At 38.3% G+C, this 26046-nt stretch overlaps 1 long non-coding RNA gene across 3 annotated transcripts in view; it reads right to left on the bottom strand.

The window, feature by feature from the left end:
- LOC112832504 (uncharacterized) overlaps positions 1-22280 on the bottom strand; it is a 91452-nt gene extending 69172 nt beyond the window's left edge. For 2 of the 3 annotated variants that reach the window (XR_003210402.2, XR_003210404.2), the window contains exons 1-2: positions 22141-22280; positions 8673-8764 (exon numbers count right to left, since the gene is read on the bottom strand). This is a non-coding gene — a long non-coding RNA (uncharacterized lncRNA). Of the gene's footprint in view, positions 1-8672; positions 8765-11343; positions 11459-22140 lie in introns of all 3 variants that reach the window. The other variant, XR_003210403.2, reaches the window with a different exon arrangement.
- Between the last annotated feature and the right edge of the window lie 3766 nt (positions 22281-26046).

The following is a 26046-nucleotide window of genomic DNA, read 5'->3' as shown; positions in this document are numbered from 1 at the left end:
ATATCTTTCAATAGTTACCCTGAATGTAAATGTGCTAAATGCCCCAATCAAAAGACACAGGCTATCAGATTGGATAAAAAAACAAGACCCATCGATATGCTGTCTGCAAGAGGCTCAGTTTAGACCCAAAGACACCCCCAGATTGAAAGTGAGGGAGTGGAAAACTATTTACCATGCTAAGGCACACCAAAAGAAAACTGGGGTGGCAATCCTTATATCAGACAAATTAGACTTTTTTAAAAAATTTTTTATTGTTATGTTAATCACCATATATTACATCATTTGTTTTGGTGTAGTGTTCCATGATTTACTGTTTGTTCATAACACCCAGTGCTCCATGCAGAATGTGCCCTCTTTAATACCCATCACCAGGCTAACCCATCCCCCTATCCTCCTTCCCTCTAGAACCCTCAGTTTGTTTTTCAGAGTCCATCATCTCTCCTGGTTCGTCTCCCCCTCTGACTTACTCCCCTTCATTCTTCCTCTCCTGCTATCTTCTTCTTTTTCTTTTTTCTTAAAATATGTTGCATTATTTGTTTCAGAAGTACAGATCTGTGATAAGAGATGAGGAAGGACACTATATCCTACTTAAAGGGTCTATCCAACAAGAAGATCTAACAATTGTAAATATCTATGCCCCTAACATGGGAGCAGCCACTTACATAAGCCAATTAATAACAAAATCAAAGAAACACATCGACAACAATACAATAATAGTGGGGGACTTTAACACCCCCCTCACTACAATGGACAGATCATCTAAGCAAAAGATCAACAAGGAAATAAAGACTTTAAATGACACACTGGACCAAATGGACTTCACAGACATATTCAGAACATTCCATCCCAAAGCAACGGAATACAAATTCTCCTCCAGTGCCCATGGAACATTCTCCAGAATACATCACATCCTAGGTCACAAATCAGGTCTCAACTGGTACCAAAAGACTGGGATCATTCCCTGTGTATTTTCAGACTACAATGCTTTGAAACTAGAACTCAGTCACAAGAGGAAAATCAGAAAGAACTCAAATACATGGAGGCTAAAGTGCATCCTACTAAAGAATGAATGGCTCAACCAGGAAATAAAGGAAGAATTAAAAAAATTCGTGGAAACAAATGAAAATGAAAACACAACTGTTCAAAACCTTTGAGATGCAGGAAAGGCAGTCCTAAGAGGAAAGTATATAGCAATACAAGCCTTTCTCAAGAAATAAGAAAGGTCCAAATACACAACCTAACCCTACACCTGAAGGAGCTGGAGAAAGAACAAATAAAGCCCAAACCCAGCAGGAAAAGAGAAATAATAAAGATCAGAGCAGAAATCAATGAAATAGAAACCAAAAGAATGGTAGAACAGATCAATGAAACTAGGAGCTGGTTCTTTGAAAGAATTAATAAGATTGATAAACCCCTGGCCAGACTTATCAAAAAAAGAGAAATGACCCAAATCAACAAAATTGTGAATGAAAGAGGAGAGATCACAACCAACACCAAAGAAATATAAACAATTATAAAAACATATTATAAGCAACTCTATGCCAGCAAATTAGATAATCTGGAAGAAATGGATGCATTCCTAGAGATGTATCAACTACCAAAAGTGAACCAGGAAGAAATAAAAAACCTGAACAGACCTATAACTACTAAGGAAATTGAAGCAGTCATCAAAAATCTCCCAACAAGAGGCCAGGGCCAGATGGCTTCCCAGGGGAATTGAACCAAATATTTAAAGAAGAATTAATACCTATTCTCCTGAAACTGTTCCAAAAAAATAGAAATGGAAGGAAAACTTCCAAACTCGTTTTATGAGGCCACCATTACCTTGATCCCCAAACCAAAGACCCCATCAAAAAGGAGAATTACAGACCAATATCCCTGATGAACATGGATGCAAAAATTCTCACCAAAATACTAGCCAATACGATCCAACAGTACATTAAAAGGATTATTCACCACAACCAAGTGGGATTTATTCCTTGGCTGCAAGGTTAGTTCAACATCTGCAAATCAATCAATGTGATACAATACATTCATAAAAGAAAGAACAAGAACCATATGATCCTCTCAATAGATGCAGAAAAAGCATTTGACAAAGTACAGCATCCTTTCTTGATTAAAACTTCAGAGTGTAGGGATAGAGGGTACATACCTCAATATCATAAAAGCCATCTATGAAAAACCCACAGCAAATATCATTCTCAATGAGGAAAAACTGAAAGCTTTCCCCCTAAGGTCAGGAACACGGCAGGGATGTCCACCATTATCACTGCTATTCAACATAGTACTAGAAGTCCTAGCCACAGCAGTCAAACAAAAAGAAATAAAAGGCATCCGAATGGCAAAGAAGTCAAACTCTCACTCTTTGCCGATGATATGATACTTTATGTGGAAAACCCAAAAGACTCCACCCCAAAACTGCTAAAACTCATACAGGAATTCAGTAAAGTGGCAGAATATAAAATCAATGCACGGAAATCAGTGGCATTCCTGTACACCAACAAAACAGAAGAAAGAGAAATTAAGGAGTCGATCCCATTTACAATTGCACCCAAAACCATAAGATACTTAGGAATAAATCTAACCAAAGAGGCAAAGAATCTGTACTCAGAAAACTATAAAATACTCATGAGAGAAATTGAGGAAGACACAAAGAAATGGAAGAACGTTCCATGCTCATGGATTGGAAGAACAAATATTGTGAAGATGTCAATGCTACCTAGAACAATCTACACATTTAATGCAATCCCTATCACAATACTATCCACTTTTTTCAAAGAAATGGAACAAATAATCCTAAAATTTATATGGAACCAGAAAAGACCCTGAATAGCCAGAGGAATGTTGAAAAAGAAAAGCGAAGCTGGTGGCATCACAATTCCGGACATCAAGCTCTATTACAAAGCTGTCATCATCAAGACAGTATGGTACTGACACAAAAACAGACACATAGAGCAAAGGAACAGAATAGAGAGCCCAGAAATGGACCCTCAACTCTATGGTCAACTAATCTTTGACAAAGCAGGAAAGAATGTTCAATGGAGAAAAGACAGTCTCTTCAACAAATGGTGTTGGGAAAATTGGACAGCCACATGCAGAAGAATGAAACTGGACCATTTCCTTACACCACACACAAAAATAGACTCCAAATGGTTGAAAGACCTAAATGTGAGACAGGAGTCCATCAAAACCCTAAAGGAGAACACAGGCAGCAACCTCTTCGACCTGAGCCGCAGCAACTTCTTCCTAGAAACAACACCAAAGGCAAGGGAAGCAAGGGCAAAGATGAACTATTGGGACTTCATCAAGATAAAAAGCTTTTGCACAGCAAAGGAAACAGTCAACAAAACCAAAAGACAGCTGACAGAATGGTAAAAGATATTGGCACATGACATATCAGATAAAGGGCTAGTATCCAAAATCTATAAAGAACTTCTTAAACTCAACACCCAAAGAACAAATAATCTAATCAAGAATTGGGCAGAAGACATGAACAGACATTTTTCCAAAAAAGACATCCAAATGGCCAACAGACACGTGAAAAAGTGCTCAACATCATTCTGCACCAGCGAAATCCAAATCAAAACCTCAATGAAATACCACCTCACACCAGTCAGAATGGCTAAAATTAACAAGTCAGGAAATGACAGATGTTGGTGGGGATGCAGAGAGAGGGGAACCCTCCTACACTGTTGGTGGGAATGCAAGCTGGTGCAGCCACTCTGGAAAACAGTATGGAGGTTCCTCAAAAAGTTGAAAATAGAGCTATGCTATGACCCAGGAATTGCACTACTGGCTATTTACCCCAAAGATACAAATGTAGGGATCCGAAGGGGTACATGCACCCCAATGTTTATAGCAGCAATGTCCACAATAGCTAAACTATGGAAAGAGCCAAGATGTCCATCCACAGATGAATGGATAAAGAAGGTGTGGTATATATATGTATATATATACAATGGAATATTATGCAGCCATCAAAAGGAATGAAATCTTGCCATTTGTAACAACGTGGATGGAACTGGAGGGTATTATGCTAAGCGAAATAAGTCAATCAGAGAAAGACATGTATCATATGATCTCACTGATATGAGGAATTCTTAATCTCAGGAAACAAACTGAGGGTTGCTGGAGTGGTGGGGGGTGGGAGGGATGGGGTGGCTGGGTGATAGACATTGGGGAGGGTATGTGTTATGGTGAGTGCTGTGAATTGTTTAAGACTGTTGAATTATAGACCTGTACCTCTGAAACAAATAATACATTATATGCTAAAAAAAAAAAAAAAAAAGGAAAAAAAAGAAGGAGGGAGGGGAAAAAGGAAGGGGGGGGAATTGGAGGGGGAGATGAACCATGAGAGATTATGGACTCTGAGAAACAAACTGAGGGTTCTAGAGAGGAGGGGGGTGAGTGGGATGGGGTAGCCTGCTGATGGGTATTAGAGAGGTCCACGTATTGAATGGAGCCCTGGGTGTTATACGCAAAAAATAAATCATGGAACACTACATCAAAAATTAATGATGTAATGTATGGTGATTAACAAAATAAAATTAAAAAAAAAGATGTGTACACACACACACACACACACACACACACATAACAGAATATTACTCAGCCATAATAAAGAATGAAATCTTGCCATTTGCAACAACATGGATGGACCTAGAGGTTTATAATCCTAAGTGAAATAAGTCAGAAAAAAACAAGTAAGACAAGTACCATATGATTTCACTCATATGTGAAATGTAAGAAATAAAACAAAGAAGACAAAAAAAAAAGACTCTTAAATATAGAGAACAAGCTGGTTGTTATCAGAGGGGAGGTAAGTGAGGGAATGGGTGAAATTGTTGAAGAGGATCAAGAATATATTTACCATGATGAGCGCTGAGTAATGTCGGGAATTGTTGAATCGCTATATTATACACTTAAAACTAATATAATATGTTAATTATACTGGAAGGAATAAAAGAAAAAGATAGCAAACCAATAGCTGGCTGAAGGAAAGAAATAATAAAGATTAGAATAGAGATAAAATATAGAGTGAAAAAACTAATGGAGAAAAACCAATGAAACAAAGAATTGGTTGTTCAAAAAGACCAACAAAATTGAAAAACTTTAGCTAGAGTGACTTAAAAATAGAAAAGCCTCAAAACCTGTATCAGAAATGACAAAGGAGATATTACAGATTTTACAGAAATAAAACAGATTATAAGAGAGTACTATGAACAATTGTACAAATTCGATATCTCAGATAAAGTGGACAAATTCCTAGAAACACACAAAACAATTAATAGTTCTCCTCAAACTCTTCCAAAAAATTGAAGAGGAGGGAGTACTTCTAAACTCATTCTATGCATTACACCGATACCAAATCTACAAAGACTACTACAAGAAAAGTGCAGACCAATACCCATGATGAATATTGCTGCTAAAATCCTCAAGAAAAATACTAGCAGAGTTTAACAGCACATTAAAAGGATCATATACCATGACGCAGTGAGATTTATTCCTGGAATGCAAGCGTGGTTCAACAAACAAATATTAATCAATGTAATATACCACAATAATAGAATGGGGGAGAGAGGAGCCTATGATTTTCTCAATTGATACAGAAAAGGCATTTGATGAAATTTAATACCTTTTCACGATATAAACACTCAACAAACTAGCACTATTAGGTCACTAACTACCTCAACATAATAAAGACCATATTCTGAAAAGCTTAACTGAGCTAACACATTTAATGGTGAAAGACTGAATGCTTTCCCTTTAAGATCAGGAATTAGACAATTGTGTCTATTTTCATTATTTTCATTCAACATAATACTAGAAATCCTAGCCAGAGCAATTAGGCAAAAAATAGAAATTAAGAGCATCCAAATTAGAAAGAAAGTAGTAAAATTATGTCTGTTCACAAACAATATGATTTTGTAGAAAACCCTGAAGATTTCACACACAAAAATATTAGAATATGTGCATTTACCAATGTTAAAGGATACAAAATCAACACACAAAAATCAGTTGTTTTATGCATTAACAGTGAAAAATCTGAAATGGTAATTAAGAAAATTCCATTTGCAATAGCATCAAAACAAATAACATACTTGGGAATCAGCTTATCTAAGGGGTGAAAGACTTGTACACTGAAAATCAGATATTACTGTGCTCATGGATTCAAAGACTTAATATTGGTAAAATGCCAATACTACTCAAAACAATCCACGTAATTTCTATCAAAATCCCAGTGACTTTTTTTTTTTTCCGAATTAGGAAAATCCATCCTAAAATTTATATGGAATCCCAAGGGACCACAATAGCCAAAACAACCTTGAAAAAGAACAAAGAGGTTTCATACTTCTTGATTTTAAAGGTACAGTAACCAGTGTTGTACTGGCAAAAAGACCTATTAAAATCTACTTATATCCTGTAGGGCAGTTGTGAGAAGAAAAAACAAACAAAACAAACAAACAGGCTGAGTCCTTAAGGTTTATAATCAGGAGAAAATACAAGATACTCATCAAAGTACCCTGACAAGGGGCACAGGGACTCACAAGTTGAAAATACATAAATATTCAGGCAACAGGGGAGAATTCTTTAGCACCCCTTAATCAGGTTACTCTTATCTTGCCTATTTATCAAGTATATTTCCAGGTCACCTCCAAGGTTTAATATGGACTACATCCTTAGATAAATGTTTGTTTTCTGATCTCTTCAGGCAAGAAAACAACTCATGGACAATTGAAGTAATAGGTACCGAAGCCAGTTGTTTGTCCATCCCTCAGCCGGGAATGAAACTCGGGATTGCTAGCTTTTGCATCTCTGTCCCTTTGACTTCTCCTCTGTCCCCACAGCTCTCCCCTGCCATCACTAAGGGAAAATAAGTTCACAATGTAACAAGACGTGACAAAAAACTTTCCAGAGGAGAGAGCATTTTGGAGGACAGTTGTGGACTTTCTGAGTATTCTCTCAGAGTTTGAATGATGTAGTACAACTCTCTCTAAAAGAGGGAAGCAAATGCTGGGCATCTCAGAGAGGCAGGTCAGCATAGCTTTCTAAGTTCATAAAATTAATCTGCTTTTAGGAAAACGAAAGGACAGAAAATCAAAGCAAAAATTTCTTTAACCAAGGCTTCAGCAAACTATGGGTCATAGGCCAAATCTGGCTAGCCACTGGCTTTTATAAATAGTTTTATTGGGACACAACCACAGTCATTTGTTTATGTATTATCTATGGCTGCTTCACACTATAATAACAGAGAAGTTATGACAGAAACCATGTGACTTGGAAGCCTAAAATATGTATTTCACAGAAAACAGTTTGCTGACCCCTGTTTAAACTCACCATTTCAGCCTTCTTGCCTAGTTATGATCCAATGTGGCCCATCAAAGATAATGAAGATGTCTCAAAAGAAGTTTCCTCAGTATTTTGCTACAGACATCCCAGCCTTTATTGTTTTCCTGGCCTCCCCTATATTGCCCTTTTACTCACTATATCTTCAGCTATAGTTTTCCCATTTCTAAGAGAGAATACATGTAGAACCTTCTTCACTGGATTACTGTGAGAATTAAAGGAGATGGGATGAAGCGCTCCATGTAGCACTTGACACACTGTAAACATTTAGTAAGTGGTGGCTATGATTCAAATCCATCCATTCATTTAGCACATATTTATTGAGTTTGTTATGGATTGAATTGTGTCCTCTCCCCAAATTCATGTGTTGAATTATTAACCCCCATCCCTCAGAACATGACCTTCGAGGTAGGTATTTTTTTTACAATGGTAATCAAATTAAAATGAGGTCATTAGGGTGGACCCTAATCTAATATGACTGGTGTCCTTAGAAGAAGAAGATACGTAGATACAGACAAAATGGGAAGACAATGTGAAGACACAGGATAAAATGGCCATCTACAAGCCAAGGAGAGAGGCCTGGAGCAGCTCTTTCTTTCATAGCCCTTGGAAGGAGCCAACCCTGCTGACACTTTGACCTTGGACTTCTAGCTTTCAGAACTATGAGACAATAAATTTCTATTGTTTGAGTGCTGTGGACTGAATAGGTACCCCCCCAAATTTGTATACTGAAACCCTTGTCCCTAATGTGATAGCATTTGGAGATGGGGTCTTTGGGAGATAATTAGGTCCTAAGAGTAAAGCCTCTGTGGTGGTATTAGTGCCCTTATGAGAAGAGATGCAAAAGAATTTGCTTCCTTTCTCTCTCCCTCCCATGTGAGGACACAACAAGAAGGTGTCTATCTGCAAACCAGGAAGAGGGTTCTCACCAGGAATCAAACCAGTAGGCATCTTAATATTGGATTTTCCAGCCACCAAAGTTGTGAGAAATAAATTTCAGTAATGCATGCCATCCAGTGTATGGTATTTTTGTTATAGCAGCCTGAAGGAAGATATTAAGCCACCTGATTTTGATCCTTAGTTACAGCAGCCGTAGAAAGTGAATATAGATTTCAGTAAGAAAAACAAGACAGTTAAATGAGAGGTGCTACTTTGGATTAGTAACTCTTCTCTGGGGTATTTGTATTGTGACCTCAATAGTTATAAGGAGCAAACCATATGAAAATCTGGGGAAAACTCTTTCTAGCTGGAGAAATAAGTGCAAAGGCCCTGGGGCAGGGGTGAGCTTATTGTTATAACTTCTATCTCTTCTACCTTTTTCTTACCTTGAACGTGGATGATATAGATGTGATGTCTGGAACTTTAAAAACCATCTTGGGACCATGAGGTGATAGGTATAAGATCAAACACCAACATACTAAGGATGGGAGAGAAAAAAAGAAAGAAACTGATTACTTCATGAAATCATTAAACAACTGCGCCAATACCACCAACCGTCTACTCAGGATTGCTTATGCTTTGAGAAAAATTAATCCTTTTTTGTTTAAGACACAATTAGTTTTTCCATTACTTAGAGCCAAAAATATTCTTAACAGACAAAACATTGTACAATGTGGTAAGGATTACTAAACTTTGAAGGTTTTTAATCTGAGGAATGACAAAATCTGATTTAAGTTTTTAAAAGAACATTCTGTGAAATTAAGAACTGTAGAAAAACATGGTCATGGAATTCAGAAATAGATCACTTAAGGCCTTGTATGCTATGATGAGCCCAAATTTTATTCTAAATATAGTAGGAAGCTATTATAGGAAATGTCAAAACTTATTTGTATTTTTTAGAAGACATCTTTGGTTGTACAGCTAGGAGGTCATTTAAAAGGTAATTACAGTAGCCAGGAAAAATATGATGGTGATTGACAAGGGTGATATCAGTAAAGATGGATAAAATTGGAGGGAAAGAACACTACTACTAGAAGGAGAGAAACCAGTTAGCTATAATAGTCATCAGGGTGAAGGATAATGGAACCCAATGGATTGGGAACATTGGGGTGTCTTCTTGAATGGACTTGCTAATGAATTGAACATGTGATGAAGAGAGGGAAAGACAGGAGTTAAGAATAACTCATTTTTTGCCTGAGCAACTAGGTGGATAGCGATGATATTGTTGAGGAGAGGTAGGTGTAAAATTAAGAGTTCTGTTTTCAATACGTTTAAGTTTCAGATTTTAATATGAAGGAGGGGAAGGAGGAGGGGTTGGTGGGGAAGGCTCAGAAGGAACTATCATGAGAAGGGAAAACCACAACTGTGTGTTATTAGGGAAGGCAAGAGAAGATGTTTCAGGTAGGAGGCAGGGGTCATCCATTTCAAATGCTGACAGGTCAAGAAAGGTAAGAAAGGAGGAAATTTGGATTTGTCAAAGTGATAAACCTTGAAAACACAGTTTCAGTGGATTGATAATGTCAGCCCGTTCAAGTTGGGTGTAAAAATCATATTAGCTATAAAAAGGAAGAGCCAAACAATTATAATGGGGGAAGCTGGGCAAAACACCTGCACTTTGCTAGAGGCCTACATTCTTTCCCTTTTTTTTTTTTTTAAATGGTTTTTCCTGCTGTTTCCCTTTGTGCTATGTGGTCCTCTTAGCTAGGGTCCCAAGCCCAGTGAGAAGTGGTCTGGGGCCCATAGGGGGGGTGGTCCAAGACAAGGAACAGACACTGTTCTTCCTCTTGTTGCTTTTCTAATCACACGCCAGCACTGAAAGTTATCGGATCATGGTCAAAAACCATGAATTCTGAATCTTCTGCCTCTATTGTATGTCAAATCTTCAGCCTAGCATCACCTTCGTTTCGTTCTTTAATTTACTTAGTTTCTCAAAAGCAGCAGAGAACGAGTTGTATTTGTGTCAGTTTATTTTAATGTATAATGAGTGATTCAAATGATTGCACATCACACAAATTTTGTTGAATGTGTAATCAGTTAAACGAACACAGGTGCCACGCTCCGGTGTGCGCCTGGAAAAACCACCCTCTGTGCTTTGTGTGGAAAGAAGATGATGTTCTTGGCTGTACAAAGCTCATATCTTAATTTCTTTTTAATTTTGTTCTTCCTCCACTGCTTTGTTGTTTTTTTTTTTTTTTCCATCCAGTAAAACAGGCTGAGCCCTGGGTGTTGGAAGGTAGATATTTGGCCCACCAGCTAACCTGAAACCATTCTCAAACACACACAAAATGACAAGCTTGCAACTGTACGGTACATTTTTAACTTGGGGGGGTGAAACATTTTAAAACTGTGCACTTTAAAATGAGCGTTTCCTGGAAACAAGGATGAAAGAAATTAAATTATCCTCTCGAGATACCCCTGTGGGGTAAGAATAATGGCACTAGAAGTTCTTCTACGTCACTCCTGACAGTTTAGCACCAATCCTCCCAGGCAAGCTAATGTCATCCAAGCTGGCAACTTTCACTGTGGTGCTGACTGCTATGGCATTATTAATACGACCAGGTTATTTCATAATTAACTTACTTTTATTTTTCAGACAGGAACTGCACCTCGTAAAATGAAGGCACTTGGAGTTTCTCTGAATAGGCTCCCAAACTGTTTATACACCCCCCTCACTAAATCACAGTCAGAGCTCAGATGCGGGACACAATTCATTCTCACTCCCTAACCTGGTCCAGTCACTATGGGGAAGTCAGGGGTCTTTGTACATTCTTCACCACTAGTCACTAGTTACACCTGAATACGTGTTAAGAATCAGCTGAGAAACCAGGGCTTCTCAAAATGAGGTATATGGACCACTCTCACTGGACTCACCTGAAGGGCTTATTAAAAAGTATTGATTCCTGCTTGCTACCCCCACACAATCATCTCTGGAGGGAGCTGTGGCATCTGCATTTTTAATAGGCATTCCAAGGGTATGTATGCCCTCTAATGCTTAGAAGCCAATGAATTAAACGATTTTTTATGAGCTGTTTTTCCCATATGATACCACTTGCTTACCATCAAGCCATTTCCGGTGTGTGTGTGTATATCGATCCTACTCTATCACAGTGAGGATGGGTCACTAGGTGCCCAGCCAACGCCCTCTTTCTTGGCAATGCTGCATCCATGGACTCTGCAAAAGTAAGTAATGTATTTAGTGGTCATGGTGCCATCACACCCATCAAAACTGATGAGGCATGGGCTGGACAGCTGACCCAAGTGGAGTCAATTAGAGCCTGCCTCCTAATTTAAACTGAGATAGCAGAACTGCAATAAGTAGTGGTAGTCACTGGAACTGGAGAGTCATGTAGACCCTCAAGGCTGGGAGTTTGGGAACTGTGTGGATGAGCACACACAGAGAACCAGATCACAGTAAAAAGCAGAGGGTAAAGCTGATGTCTCAAAAGAAGTAAAAATGAAATATTCTGGAAAGAAAGAGAAGCTAAGCATGCGCAAGAGAGAGATGACCAAGAATGGCAATCTTGGTTCCTGAAGACTTCCCAGCTTATAATTCCAACTTCTCATAATATTCGGCTATACTTCCAGTTCTTACAATCCATTTATTTAACCTGGTGTTGGCTGGTTGCTGTTCTTTGCAACCAAATGGCCCTTTGAATTCAACAGGGGTTTTTTGCTTTTTAGCACTCATGATAAATTAAAAGTTCCTAGTTTATTACCGGGACCTTCCTGCTACATTAGTTAAAAAAAAACAAAAACAAAAGCAAAACTCTCCTGTTTTTTCCCTTGGAGAACTGCTCTTTCATGCTGCTAGGCAGAGTCCAGTTAAAGTCACAAAGCAGGGGTGCCTGGGTGGCTCAGTCGTTAAGCGTCTGCCTTCGGCTCAGGTCATGATCCCAGGATCCTGGGATCGAGCCCCGCATCGGGCTCCCTGCTCGGTGGAGAGCCTGCTTCTCCCTCTCCCTGCCGCTCTGCCTACTTGTGCTCTCTCTCTCTGTCAAATAAATAAATAAATAATATCTTAAAAAAAAAAAAGTCACAAAGCAGAATGCTGAATACGTGGGTTGCAAGGCCACTAGCCAGAGTACCTGTCGTTTATTGTTCCCTACGCTGCCTTTGGAAAAGTTGAGGGACAAGCTGTCAGGAAAAAGTCCAATTGCCTTCAGGGGTCATCTATCTGCTTCTAAGCCAACAAACACATCTATATCTTGAAACCCCATAGCTGAGATCAACTAAAAAACAAAAACAAAACAAACCCACAAAACCCTGAAATCTTCGCGTATATAAACAAAGGGAAAAAGCAGCCAGTGTTGAAAACGGCCAACATCTGGCTGGCTGGCTTGCTAATGGAGAGCGGGGAACTCAGGCTTCCGTCCACTTACTGTGTCCATTAAGCAGAGTATAGTTTTCATTTCCCCTCCAGACAGACTCCAGCGATTGGTGGAAAGGTCTAGAAGAGTGGCACCCTGCTCTCCCGCCATCCACTCTCCTCTTCCACGCCTCACTCCACTCCCCTGGCAGCTGTTCCAGAAAAGGGAGCCGGGAGCGGGAGCGCCCCAGGCCAGTCGGTGTAAGCACAGACCGCGCCGGGTTTTCAGCTGCAATTAATTTTCCCGATAAACTCCAAACCTCTGAAACACATTGGAAGTTGAAATGCTGATACAGTCATCAACCACCACCGTACACAGCCATAAATCTTGAGTACGGCTAGTTATTCGTGGGTAATAATGAAGGACAATATATGTTTAATTAGGGTGAGATTTAGGAAATGTGCGGCGTAATAAAACAATCTTCCAATTAGGGTTGAGGACACTTGTTTGAATACTATTTATACAGTACCATCGATGGAGTTCTTATAAAATACTGATATCTGCTTTAGTAGGCAAAAAAAAAAAATCCAAACAGAAAAGACAAGATTTTAGGCTGTTGAATATTAGTCCCAGGGACAGCATCAGATTAAAACCAAATGCTCAGTGGAGGTGGGGTGATGAGCGCAGGGGTGGGGGTGTGGGGGGAATGGAATCCCAGCGTGAAAGCCTTAGCTTGACTGTTAATACAAGTCTAGCCTGTCCTCACACCTGAGTTTATTTTCCTGCGAATGTATGCTCTAAATCCCCTGATTTCCTGCTCAAAACCCATCATCTGTTACCTAGGGATGTCACCTGTAGCCATGTCCAAAGATGCTGTGATTTTTAATGAAGCATTTCACGAGAGTCCCCCAAATCCTGCCTGCAAAGGAGGCGGTAATCTAAGCCCTCTGTGAAAAAACAGCCTAATGGGAGGAAATCACCTGGGTCAAGAAATTTAGATTCTAATCCCAGCCTTGACTGCAAAGTTCTGTGTGACCTTGAGAAAGTCAATTAATGCCTCTGTGCTTCAATATCCTTATGAAAACTGAGGATAGCTGGGTTTCATTTGGGCAAAATTTTATAGATAATCAGATAATTCTTATAATGAATGGGAGTAAGAAGTGATGCGAGAAAACAAAATTACATAGCCTCTTCCTCCCTGTGACATATATATACACACACAGGCAGACACATACAGACAAGCACATATAATAATTGGAAGAAAAAAGTAGTTTTTTAGCTTATTGAATTGGTTTTTGTTTATCTTTTATTTTTTCAAAAAGTTTTTATTTATTTATTTATTTATTTATTTATTTATTTATTTATTTATTTATTTATTTGACAGAGAGAGAAAGAGAGCGCCTGCACAAGCAGGGGGAGGGGCAGAGGGAGAGGGATTAAACAGGCTCCCCACCGAGCAGGGAGCTGTCCTGGGACTTGATCCCAGGATCCCAAGATCATGACCTGAGCTGAAGGCAGCCACTTAACCGACTGAGCCACCCAGGTGCCCTGGTTTTTGTTTATCTTTTAAAGGGAAAATGTGAAGATTCCTTAAAGTCAGGGCACTTAGTATTTAGAGATAGTTTATTTTTAATTGTAAATCAGAAAATGTCCCTGGATTTAACAATCCACCTTAAAAGGGTAAAAATAATTTTAATATCTGCTAAAGTAAAATGTAGATAATAGGAATTTTTTTGAAGCTGCTCTTCTGGAAAAATAGATCTACATGTATTTTAAATTGGATTCAAAAGACCAAGTATAAAGTTTTTGTGTGATTTTGGGTAAGTTAATTAACCCTTCTGTGGCTCTGTTTCTCATTTGCAAAAACACTGCCTTACTAAAAAAGTATTGAGGAGTAACTTGGCCGGACTAACCTCATTTTTTTCTCTTCATTTGGAAATGTAATTATATGAATATAAATAATATAGAATTTCATATCTGGCAGAGTCCTTAAAAGACACCTAATCTAAATCCTTCCTTTTGTAGATAAACAAACTGAGGTCCAGAGAGATTGAACGATTTGTCCAAGGTCCCACAGGTGGCCAGGTCTTGCCTGTTCCTGTGTTTCTGCCCCGACACGGCTGCCTCATGGATTTGAAGGAGTTAATGCCCCTCCAAACAATAATCAGGGGAGTCTATTCATAGCCAACTAGTACAATTTATCTCAATTGTGCAGTACTGCATATTTATAAAGATATTGCCAATCTTTTTTTAATATTGAAACTATATCAGGTGATATTACCATTATTTTGACAGTCAGCTAGAAATCCCAGAAAGAGATATTAACAGCTTATCATTTTAGAACACCTCATAACACTATTAGGAAGAGTGATTTTGACATTTTTATATGATTAGGTGTGGTTTGTTGTAAACACTGCATTTGCTTAGCTAAAGTCTATTTTATCCATCCTTGATTTCTGCAGAGAAGCCTCACCAATTTAAGATAAGTTCACAAAACAAGCAAAACAAACACTGAAGGCAAAATAACGGTGCTCTGGTATAACACCTAATTAGTATGGGTTTCTTGTAGGCCATGTTTTACTTGTCCTGTCAGCCACTGGGAAGGACCTTTGACCACAGGTTCATTGAATCCTCAGCTAATATTCATCTTCTTCTAAATTTGATTTATCTACCTTGGGTGAAGTTAATGGATTATAAAGGTGGTTTCCTAGCTTTTGGATTCATATGCCATGAAACTTCTGTACTTAACTCCTGCACTCCACCAAAATTAGGAACATAGATAAGATTTCTAACTTTCAATTTCCAACTAAGTAAGAAAAAAAAAACATAGCTAACCAACTATCATGTCATTTGAAAAAAGAAACAATTTAAACAAAAAAGAGATAATACCACATCCTCAAAATAAAGAAGTATCCAAACTGAATACTCTGACTTTATAAAACACTAGCCACTGTGTGCTTATTTTACAATCAGACAGTGATGATTCCATCACAGAAATCATCCAATAAGGTATATTTCAGATGTGTCATTGATTAAGAGAACTTAAATGTATTGGACAAAATGCATCTACATTATCTGTTTAACTTTCTAGTCCCTTAAACGGAGAAGTCAGTGAATTACCTGTGTTTAATATTTAAAAATGTCTGAGCTGCACCCCAGTCTTTTGGAGGTGAGTCAGAACCTCTGCTATCCTAGGTGTGATTTTTTTTTTTTAAGATTTTATTTATTCATTTGAGGGAGGGAGCAACAGAGAGAGAAGAGGGAGAAGCAGACTCCTCGCTGGAGGGGCAGAGGCAGAGGGAGAAGCAAACTTCCCCACTGAGCAGGGAGCCCAACCTGGGACTCGATCCCAGGACTCTGAGACATTGACCTGAGCCCAAGGCAGACTTTTACCCAACTGAGCCATCCAGGTGAACCCCTTGGTGTGGTCTTATTGTGGAACGGCAGCTGTACAAGAAGCCAAGCAAAATCACTCAAGAATATTTAAAGTCTTTGTATTGTGACATTCCATTGGTCCAGCCCAACATCAGTGAGACAAGAAAATATGCTGTTCCTGCTCTTGTGGGAGCAAAGTCAACACAACAAGAGCACAGATGTCTCATAATTCTATAACAAGGTATGAGATAAAGAATTGGAACATAATCCAATATACTTCAGCTTTCACATCTTCACATGTGCCATATATACAAATAATGATGGTCTAACCTCATCATCCAAGCAAGTAGGCAAGATTCCTATTCTTCCAAATAACAATTTCCTTAGGAGTATTTCCAGAGAAATACACATATTAGCAGGCCTACTGTTTGGTTTCCATCCTACAAAGTAGGTGGTCTGTCATATTTTATATCATGAACAAAGTTTGCCTTTTGTTTTTCCTTTTGATAATTTTAATGTTAAGTCCTTGTTAATATGCATTGTACCATCTTACCATTTAGATGACAAACTTCTCAAGGGCAGACTTGTCATAGATCTGCTGTGTAGAACATAACAGCAATTTCTGTACCTGTTTTACTTCATTGCGTAGGGCTGTGGTTCATTAAATTCGACTCTCAGAGAGTAGATCCTGGGCACTGGTATTTTTTAAAAGCACCTCCAGGTGATTCGAAAGTGTAGCCAGGGTTGAGAACCATTGGCTAGGGGCTTTGACCCGTACATGAATAAAAATACCTCAAAGAAGTTGTACTCATGCCAAATCTCTTTGTGCGAGAAAAAGCTCCGTAGCTAGTTTGCACGAAGGTAGGTCATTTGTAAAATTTCCTCTGGGGCCCACTCAGACCAGCAGCATCACCTGGGAACCTGTGAGAAAGGCAGACTCGTGGGCCTCTCCACAGACCAATTGAATCAGGAAACTTCAGTTTAAAAAGATCCGAGGTGATTCATATTTATGTTAAAGTCTGAGAAGCAGGGCTAAAAATCCTAAACCCTAACTAGGCAAGACAAATCAGTCTCCCCTTAGAAAACTTTCTTCTAATCAGGTTCCTAATACTCAAGTCCAGGATTCATTGAGAATGTTGCAGGTGAATTAATTACTATAATGATATAGATAGATATAGACACACATATATGTATGTGTGTGTAATGAAATATAGTCTAGTGTAATGTTATATCATGTACAACATAACAGTATAATTTATCTTCCTTTCCAAATAAATTTATTTGCAGAGGAAACCGTAAATTGCGTGAGGAATAAAAGGAGCCGCATCAACTCTCCATAACTACCCTGTATTTCATTGCCATTTTATTTCCTCCACTGTGGTGGTGATAAAATAGGTATGATCTCGTTCTTGTCTTCAGGCTACTTACATTCTAATAAGGGATACTGACAAGTAAATAATTAGCCAGAACTTAATGCCCTCTAAAATCCTAAACTAGAAGTACAGCACTGTGTTGGGCAAACATTAATGTGCATGACAATCACCTAGAAGGTTTGTTCAACCACAGATCATCCCCCCTTCCCCCACCGCCCCAGCATTCCAGGTTTTCAGTAAGTCTGTGGTAAGACCCGATAATTTTCCTATCGAACAAGTTTGCTGCTGGTCAGGGACCATACTTTGGGAACCGCTGGGCTATGGAAAACAGAGTAAAAAGAACAGAATGCTGGGATTCTTCTGGATAGCAAAGGATGAGCCAAACGTTGACAGGCAGGGAAGAAAGAGAGGTGCCACAATCAGAGTGGGGCATATCTGAGCACCTGACATGCTGGGGAAGCCGGCTATGAGTGGAGGTCAGAATACATGAACTGAAAGATAGATAAGACTAGGAAGATAGGTCAGGACCAAGTCACGGACGATCTAGGACAGCAACAAAAGAGCTTAAAGTTTATTCCGTGGGCGCTGAGAAGTGATGGAGGACATGGGAGGGTCAAAAAACATTTTTTTAAAGACATGATCCAAATTTTACTTTAGGACAGTATTTGAGGCAGCAGTGAGAAGGATGGTGTGGAGAAGCAAGGGAATGGAAGTCACGGGAGCAGGGGAGAGGCTATCCCAATGATCAAGGAAAATGACCCATAAATAGGGCCATTGCAAGAATATCTGGTGACCTCCACACTTCTGGGAAGCACTAGAAGAGCCCGTGATTAGCTAGTGGCAGAAAAGGAGGGGCATTCATTTATTTAACATACATATATTGAACTCTTCCTGTATTCCAAGCACTGTGCTAGGCACAGAGGAACAGCGATGAAGAAGACAAAGTTCTTACCCTCATGGAGCTCTTGGGCTAGCAGGGAAAACAGACAAGGCAATAAAGAAGGTCAGCAGAGAAGAGAGACTATGGAACAATATGTGTGTGATGTCAGAGCACAGAGTGGAGGCTGGTTGCCTCACCCAGGCTGGGGAATGAAGGAAGGCTTCCTGGAGGAAAACCTACTTAAACCTAAATTCCTCAAGGCCAAAATGCTTAACAGGGCCTGCAAGACTCTACATGATCTGGGCCATCCTTTTATTTTCAGCTTGTTCTAAGTCAATGTCTCTCTTCCTCTTCATGTTCTGGAACCAGATCCCTTTCAATTCTTTTAGCCTCAGGACCTTTGTACATGCTTTTTTCCTTAGCTTAGAATTTTCTTATCTCTCTTACTTAAAGAATAATTGTTCATCCTATGGGGGTCAGCTTAAATATTCTTCCCACAATATTTTCCCTGTGTTTCCAAGATGAAATCAATACCCCCGTTTTACTCCCTGAAATCTTCCTGCATTTCAGCTTATCATTGATCACAATAGTAATTATTTGAGGATTATTTGTTTAATGCCAGTATCCCTTCTTAGATTATAAGGTCTGTCGGACAGGATTATTTCTTTTCATTATTTGTATTCTGAGCAATTAACATAGTATCTGGAATATGATAAATACTCAGCATTTCATTTTGTAAACGAAAACCAAGCACTAAAGAATAAAAAGGAATAGTTGGGCAGAGGGAGTAAGAGGGTAAGGAATAGCAGGTGTGGAGGCTCTGAGGTTGAACAGACCACTACTCAGTGAAGGAACTGAAAGGAGACCAGTATGGTTGGGTTCTAGGTAGACAGAGGTAAGAGATGGGACTGAGGAGGCAGTCCATGGGCAGACACTGAAGGGTTCAAAACTAGGGTATCTCTCACCGGATCTATGTTTTTAAAAGCCTACTCTGCTTTATGGAGAGTAATTTCAGGGGAGCAAGAGTGAATAATGACATCACTGGATGGCTCTTCCCAGAGTCCAAGTGCTAGTAACGTTGGGTAGGGAGGTGGTGGTAGAAAGCGAAACAAGGATACTTAGGCAAGGTATTTAGGAGCTAGCACTGAGGGAGCTCAGTGGTAAATTGAATGTGGCGATAAAGGAGAGGAAAGGTTGTCACAGTTGACATGCAGATTTTTGGTTTGTAGAGATTATCAGCACCATTCACTAAAGGTGGGAACAGTGAAACCCCTGGTCATGTAGAGCTCCTCCTGGCAATGACAGAGTCCTTCTAACTAAGAGCATAGATGCTGAGGCTTCAGGCAAACCTAGAGCCACAGAACTTTAGAGACCACTGGAGGGACTTTAGAGATGAATCCAGAGACCAATCCAGAATATGTGTATGGATATTATTTTTGTATATATATGTAATATATATTTATATGTATATAATATATATTATATATATTATGTATATATCTATTCACATTCAACAAATAAACTAATAAAAATTACTTGAAAAAACAGTTCTGCTGCTAAAAATGCCTGAGCACCACTGCTGTGCCATGGTCCAATGCCCCTACACCTCGGTATATTGGCAGGTGATTGACAATCCCAATCTGGTTAGTGCAGTATATTAATGTGATTATGGATTTCTTTTCTATATCCAGAGGTGGACATTTTTCTTCTAAATCTGAGGTTGGCAAAATTTTTCTGTAAAGGGCCAGACGTAAATACTTTAGGCTTTGTAGATGATCCAGTCTCTGTGGCAACTATCTAACTCGGGCATTGTAACTCAAAAGGAGCCACAGAGAGTGTGTAAACAAATGAACATCACTGTGTTTCAATAAAAGCATATATCTGTGGACACTAAATTTTGAATTTCATGTAATTTTCACATGTCACAAAAAAGTCCTCCTTTTGAGTTTTTCAACCAATTAAAAATGTAAAATCCATTCTTAGGTCACAGACTTTACAGCTACGGTATTTGGCCTATAGATTGGAGTTTGTGGATTTCTAAATGAGGGACTTTTGCCCAGAGACATGGAATCACAAAGTAGAGGTAAAGAAAAGCAAGCTTTCATGCCATGTCCTGGTCTCATGTAATCCAGTGAGGAAAAGGGGAGAAGATCCCTAGCCAAGAAGAGGAATTAGTTTCTCCTGATTCCAAGCAGTTGTGAGCTCCTGAAGCAGAAGTGAAGGGGAATCATTCCATCTTGTCTCCTTGGGAACAGCAGATCTCAGTGGCCCGAAAATGGAATGCCTCAGGCTGCCAGGTACAGTTCTGATTCATATTCTTATTCTTATTCAGGACCCAGGTACATCAAGTGAACCATACATAGTCACTCACCAGTTCTTTTTAGACATAAAGTCAAATGTCAATGACGTTCTTAATTTTCAAGCATAACACTGGTACCTAAATTCAAACCACTGTATTATCATCAGGTTGGGTAAACTAGCCTCATAGAAAAGACATAGGCTTCAGTGACTTCAGGGACAATGTAAAGGTTAAAGAAATGTAGTATCATTATAGTGGCATTTGCTTAATGAACAGCAAGTCGTCTCTAAACTGATTTCCCTGGATCTCCTAGCAAAACCTGTAAACACAAAAGATTGTCTGCAGACTAAGAATATGTACATCATCAGAGCTGGATGTACATATCACCATATATGCACATCAATGCTTTTTTTAAATAACAAAATTATAATTGTATATATATAATTGTTTACCACAAAGTGTTTACCTTCTGGACTATGAACTGCTTAAGGCTAAGGATCTTACTCATCTCTGAATTATCAATATCTACTATAATTACTATCACATAGATGATGCCTAATAAATGTTGTCTGAATGAGTTAATAAAAAGGACAAATATTATTAAAATGGTTAACAGGGGGAAAAAAGCAATGTATGCTTTTCTTCCAAAATACAAAATCTTATCTTAAAATAGACACTGAGAAATACACTTTGTGCATGCACCACTCTATCAGAATACTACTCTGGAGACTATGGAAGTCTGTGATGAAACAAAGGCATAAAATTTCTTGCTTACTTACCTGAGAACCAAGTAGAATTTTCCTCATTGAATACCCCTGGGGAAACACTGCTGGATCTGCTTACTCAACAGCCATTCCCACCCTGCTTCTCTCTTGCCACCTTCTACACACAGGCTGAGAAATGTAAAGACTCAATTTCTTGGTCTCCTCTGTAACAAAGAAGGCCATGTGACCATACTGTGGCCAGTGAGTTGTAACTTGAAGTCTCCCAGTGCTTTCCTGAAAAAAGAGTCTGATAATTGGAACCAACTTTCCTCTTCTTTCTGCTTTGAATATGGGGCAAAAGGAACCAATTTACAACCATGAGGGTAAGGCCAGAAGAATGTCCACACACATTCTGGCATTACTGAACTGCTGAACCACCGCCTGAATCTTTCTACCTCTGGATTTCTTATATGAGAAAAAGTAACTAAATATATTAAACCATGGATAGACAGTAATCTTTGTCTTGCAAATGAACATACTCTTAACTGACAAAAAACCTATTTTGCAAAATAAAAACTCTTAAGCACCAATTAAGTATTTTAATCTCCATATGTTAGAACTCAGTCACTAAATATTATCTTATTACTTTCTGTTCAACTAAAGGTTGTTTGGAGGTCCTTTTTTAAACTTTTGGTCCCCCAGGTCTATAGCTATTTAAACTACGGCCATTCACGGCTCCATTAACTTCTTTGCACTTACTCTGAGCACTAATGTCTCAAAATCTTAGTTTCTTCTACTCATTTCTCTGAAGCACAAATATATTAATATTCTATAATTTTTTCTCTCTTAAATAATGTGGATTCATTTTACTCAAATTTTTTATGACATATTTCCAAAAAGATATAAGGTTACTTACTTCAGAAGACTTATACAGAAGAGTGACTTCAGCCAGATGGCAGACTAGTAAAGTCTACACCTACTCTCCCACAGAAACACCAAAAATACAACAACTTACAGACAAAAGTAGCTTTGTGAGAATTCTAGAACTCAGTTAAAAAGTTGTAGCAAACAAGTGAATGACTAAACAAAGAAAGTCACACCCAAAAGTGTATGAAATTTCAGGGTGTTTCTGCCAATGCTTGCTCCATTTCCTCCCCAGTGCGCTGAGGTTGGCAAATGCCCATTTGCTGGTTCCTCCCTTGGAACAGAAAGAAACAAGTGGAACTTGCTTGTGACATTCTGGCTTGTCTGGGGGATGTCTGGGGGACTAATTTCTGTCTCACCTTTCTAGGACACAGATGGGATGGTGGCATAGTTTGGGATATCAGTTTGGAAGCCTCCAGAAGCAATGGTGGGCACCATGACACATGAGAGCTGCAGGAAGGCTATAGAACTGTGGCCCCCTGGGTCAAGAGATTATGGGCAGAGTAATACAACAGAAATCTAAGTCCTTGAGAAGAAGAGCAGGGGTGAGACTCATAGGAAATTAAGACATCTAAAAGCAAACATATATACAGGGAGATTGGGGAGAAAGCACACACACACACACACACACACACACAGGACTAGGAATGACACATCCTCAGAAAAGGCTTGAGCGGATCTTGAGGCTTCACACTAAACTAATTAATGAAGATTTACCCCTGCACAGACCCAATCCACAAAAACCTAGGGGCTGTTCTTTTCAAATGCCCAATTTTCAATTTTCAACAAAAGATCACAAGGCATACAAAGAAACAGGGAAACATGGCCAACTCAAAAGAAAAGTAATACTCCAGAAATGGAAAATTATCATAGGCCTCAGACTTACTCCACAAAAATTTTAAAATAAATGTCTTAAAAATGCCCAGTGAGCTAAAGGAAAACATGACAGACGAACAACATCAGGAAAATGATAAAGGAACAAAATGAGAATATCAACAAAGAGATAGAAATTATTGAAAAGAGCCAAACAGAAATTCTACAGCTGAAACACATAACAGAATTGAAAAATTCAATAGAAAGTTTCAACAGAAGACTTGGAAAGACAGAAGAAAGAATAAGCAACTGTGAAGACAAGTCATTTGAAATGATCAAGTCTGAGAAGAAAAAAGAATGAGAAAAGTAAAGAGAGTCTAGGGGCTTAAGGACACTGTCAGGTGGACCTACACTAAGACAGTAGTCAGAACAAGAGAAAAAGCTTATCTAAAGAAATAATGATTAGGAAGTCCCCAAATTTGAGGAATAACATAGACACAAAAATACAAAAAGTTCAACAAACTCCAAATAGGAAAATCCAGAGACCACACCAAGGCTCATTATAATCAAACTGTTGAAAGTCAGTTTTGAAAGTATCAAAAGAAAAACAATTCATCATGTACAAAGGATCCTCAATAACATTATCAGTGGATATCTCAGCAGAAACCTTGCGGGCCAGAAGGCAGTAAGATGATATATTTACTGCTAAGAGAAAAAAACTATTGACTGAGAATACTGTCCTTTGAAAATGAGGGAGAAATTAAGACATTGCCAGATAAACAAAAACTGAAGTAGTTCAGTACCACCAGACCTGCCCTACAAGAAATACTAAAGGGAGTCCTTCAGGTTGAAATGAATGGACACTAGACAGTTATTCAGAGCCATACAAAAATATAAAGTTTTTTGATAAAAATAAATACATGGACATGGGGTGCCTGGGGGGGCTCAGCTGGTTGAGCATCTGACTCTTGATTTGGCTCAGGTCATGATTTCAGCTTCCTGAGACTGAGCCCCATATCAGGCTCCATGCTTAGCATGGAGTCTGACTGAGATTCTTTCTCTCCTCTCCCTCTGCCCCTTCCTCCACTCTTTCTCTCTCTCTCTCTCTCCCCCTCCCTCTTTCAAATAAATAAAATCTTTTTAAAAATGTTAAAAATACATGGATAAATATAAATCATGTATATTGTATTTTTGATTCACAGCTCCACTTTTATTCTATTATAGGATTTAAAGACAAAAGCATAAAATATATTATAAATCTATGTTAATGGGCACACAATATATAAAGATGTAATTGGTGACATCAGTCAAAAACAAAGTCAAGTGCAGAGATATAAAGTAGTAGAGTTTTTGCATTTAATTGAACTTGAGTTAGTAAGAGTTTAAAATAAATTATTATAATTTTAGGATGTTTTATGTAATCCCTTGGCAACCAGAAAAAATATCTATAGAACACAAACACACACACACACACACACACACACACACACACACACAAAGAGAACAGAATCAAAATGTGTCACTACAAAAAACCAACAAAATAAAAGGGAACGTAAGTCAGACAGAGAAAGACAAATACTACATTATTTCTCTTATATGTGGAATCTAAAAAATAAAAACAAGTGAACAAACAAACAAAAAGCAAAAACAGACCCATATATACAAAGACGTTGTCAGAGAGGAGGTGTGTAAGAGATGGGCAAATGGATGAAGGGGAGTGGGAGGTACAGGCTTCCAGTTATGGAAGGAATAAGTCACAGGGATAAAAGGCACAGCATAGAGAACTAGCTAATGGTATTCGAATAGCACTGTGACAGATGGTAACTATAGCATAATGTATATAGACTTGTGTATATACCAGTATAGCATAATGTACAGACTTGTCAAATCACTATGTTGTACACCTGAAATGAATGTAATATTGCATGTCAAGTATATTTCAATTAAAAAAAGAAAAATAATCATGATAATAAAATAATATCACTTAGAAAAAAAAGGAAAGCAGTTATGGGGGAAATGAGGGACATAAAGTGATAAGACATATACAGAAAACAAATAACAAAGTGCCAATAGTCTTTCCAGATCAGTAATAATCTAAATGTAAATGGATTTAACTCCCCAAATCAAAAGACATAGATTAGGAAAAGGATTAAAAAAATAGGATTCAACTATATGCTGTTTACAAGAGACTCACTTTAAATTTAGGACATGCATAGGTTGAAAGTAAAAGGATATAAAAAGATATTCCACATAAATGGTAACAAAAATTGGGCAGGAGTGGATGTACTAATATCAGACAAAGACATTAAGTCAAAACCTGTTCTAAGACACAAAGATGGACATTATATAATGATGAAAGTGTCTTTTTACCAAGAAGGAATAAGTTATACAAATATATGCACCAAACATTAGAGCTCCTAAATATATGAAACACACATTGACAAAATTGAAGGGTGAAATAGAAAGCTCTATAATAATAGGAGACCAATAACACATTATGAATAATAGAACAACCGCACAGAAGATCAGTAAGGAAATAGAGAACTTGAACAACATTATAGACCAATTGGACCTAACAGGCATATACAGAACACTTCACCCAACAGCAAGATACATATTTTTCTCAAGTGCATATGGAACAGTCTCCAGATTAGACTATATATTAGGCCACAAAAATGTCTTAATACATTTTAAAAGTTGATTATATAAATGATATTTCCAATTAAAATGCAATGAAAATATATATTAATAACGGATAGAAAACTGGAAAATGCAAGAATATTTTGAAATTAAACAACACACTTTTTTTTAGAGACAGAGAGGGAGAGAGAGCATGAGTAGGGATGGGAGAGGGTTAGGGAGAGAAAGAATCTTAAGGAGGCTTCATCCTCAGCACAGAGCCCAACACAGGGCTTGATCTCATGACCCTGAGATCATGACCTGAGCTGAAATCAAGAGCTGGACACTTAACTGACTGAGCCACTCTAGTGCCCCCAAACAACACACTTTCAAACAACCATTGGGTCATAGTAGCAGTCATAAAAGAATTTAGAAAACTGAGACAAATGAAAATGAAAATATATCA

Source organism: Callorhinus ursinus, unplaced genomic scaffold (assembly GCF_003265705.2).
Source record: "Callorhinus ursinus isolate GAN/ISIS: 27379988/994484 unplaced genomic scaffold, GSC_fseal_2.0 scaffold44, whole genome shotgun sequence".
NCBI classification, from domain to species: domain Eukaryota; kingdom Metazoa; phylum Chordata; class Mammalia; order Carnivora; family Otariidae; genus Callorhinus; species Callorhinus ursinus.
This window is presented reverse-complemented; position numbering and strand designations above follow the sequence as displayed.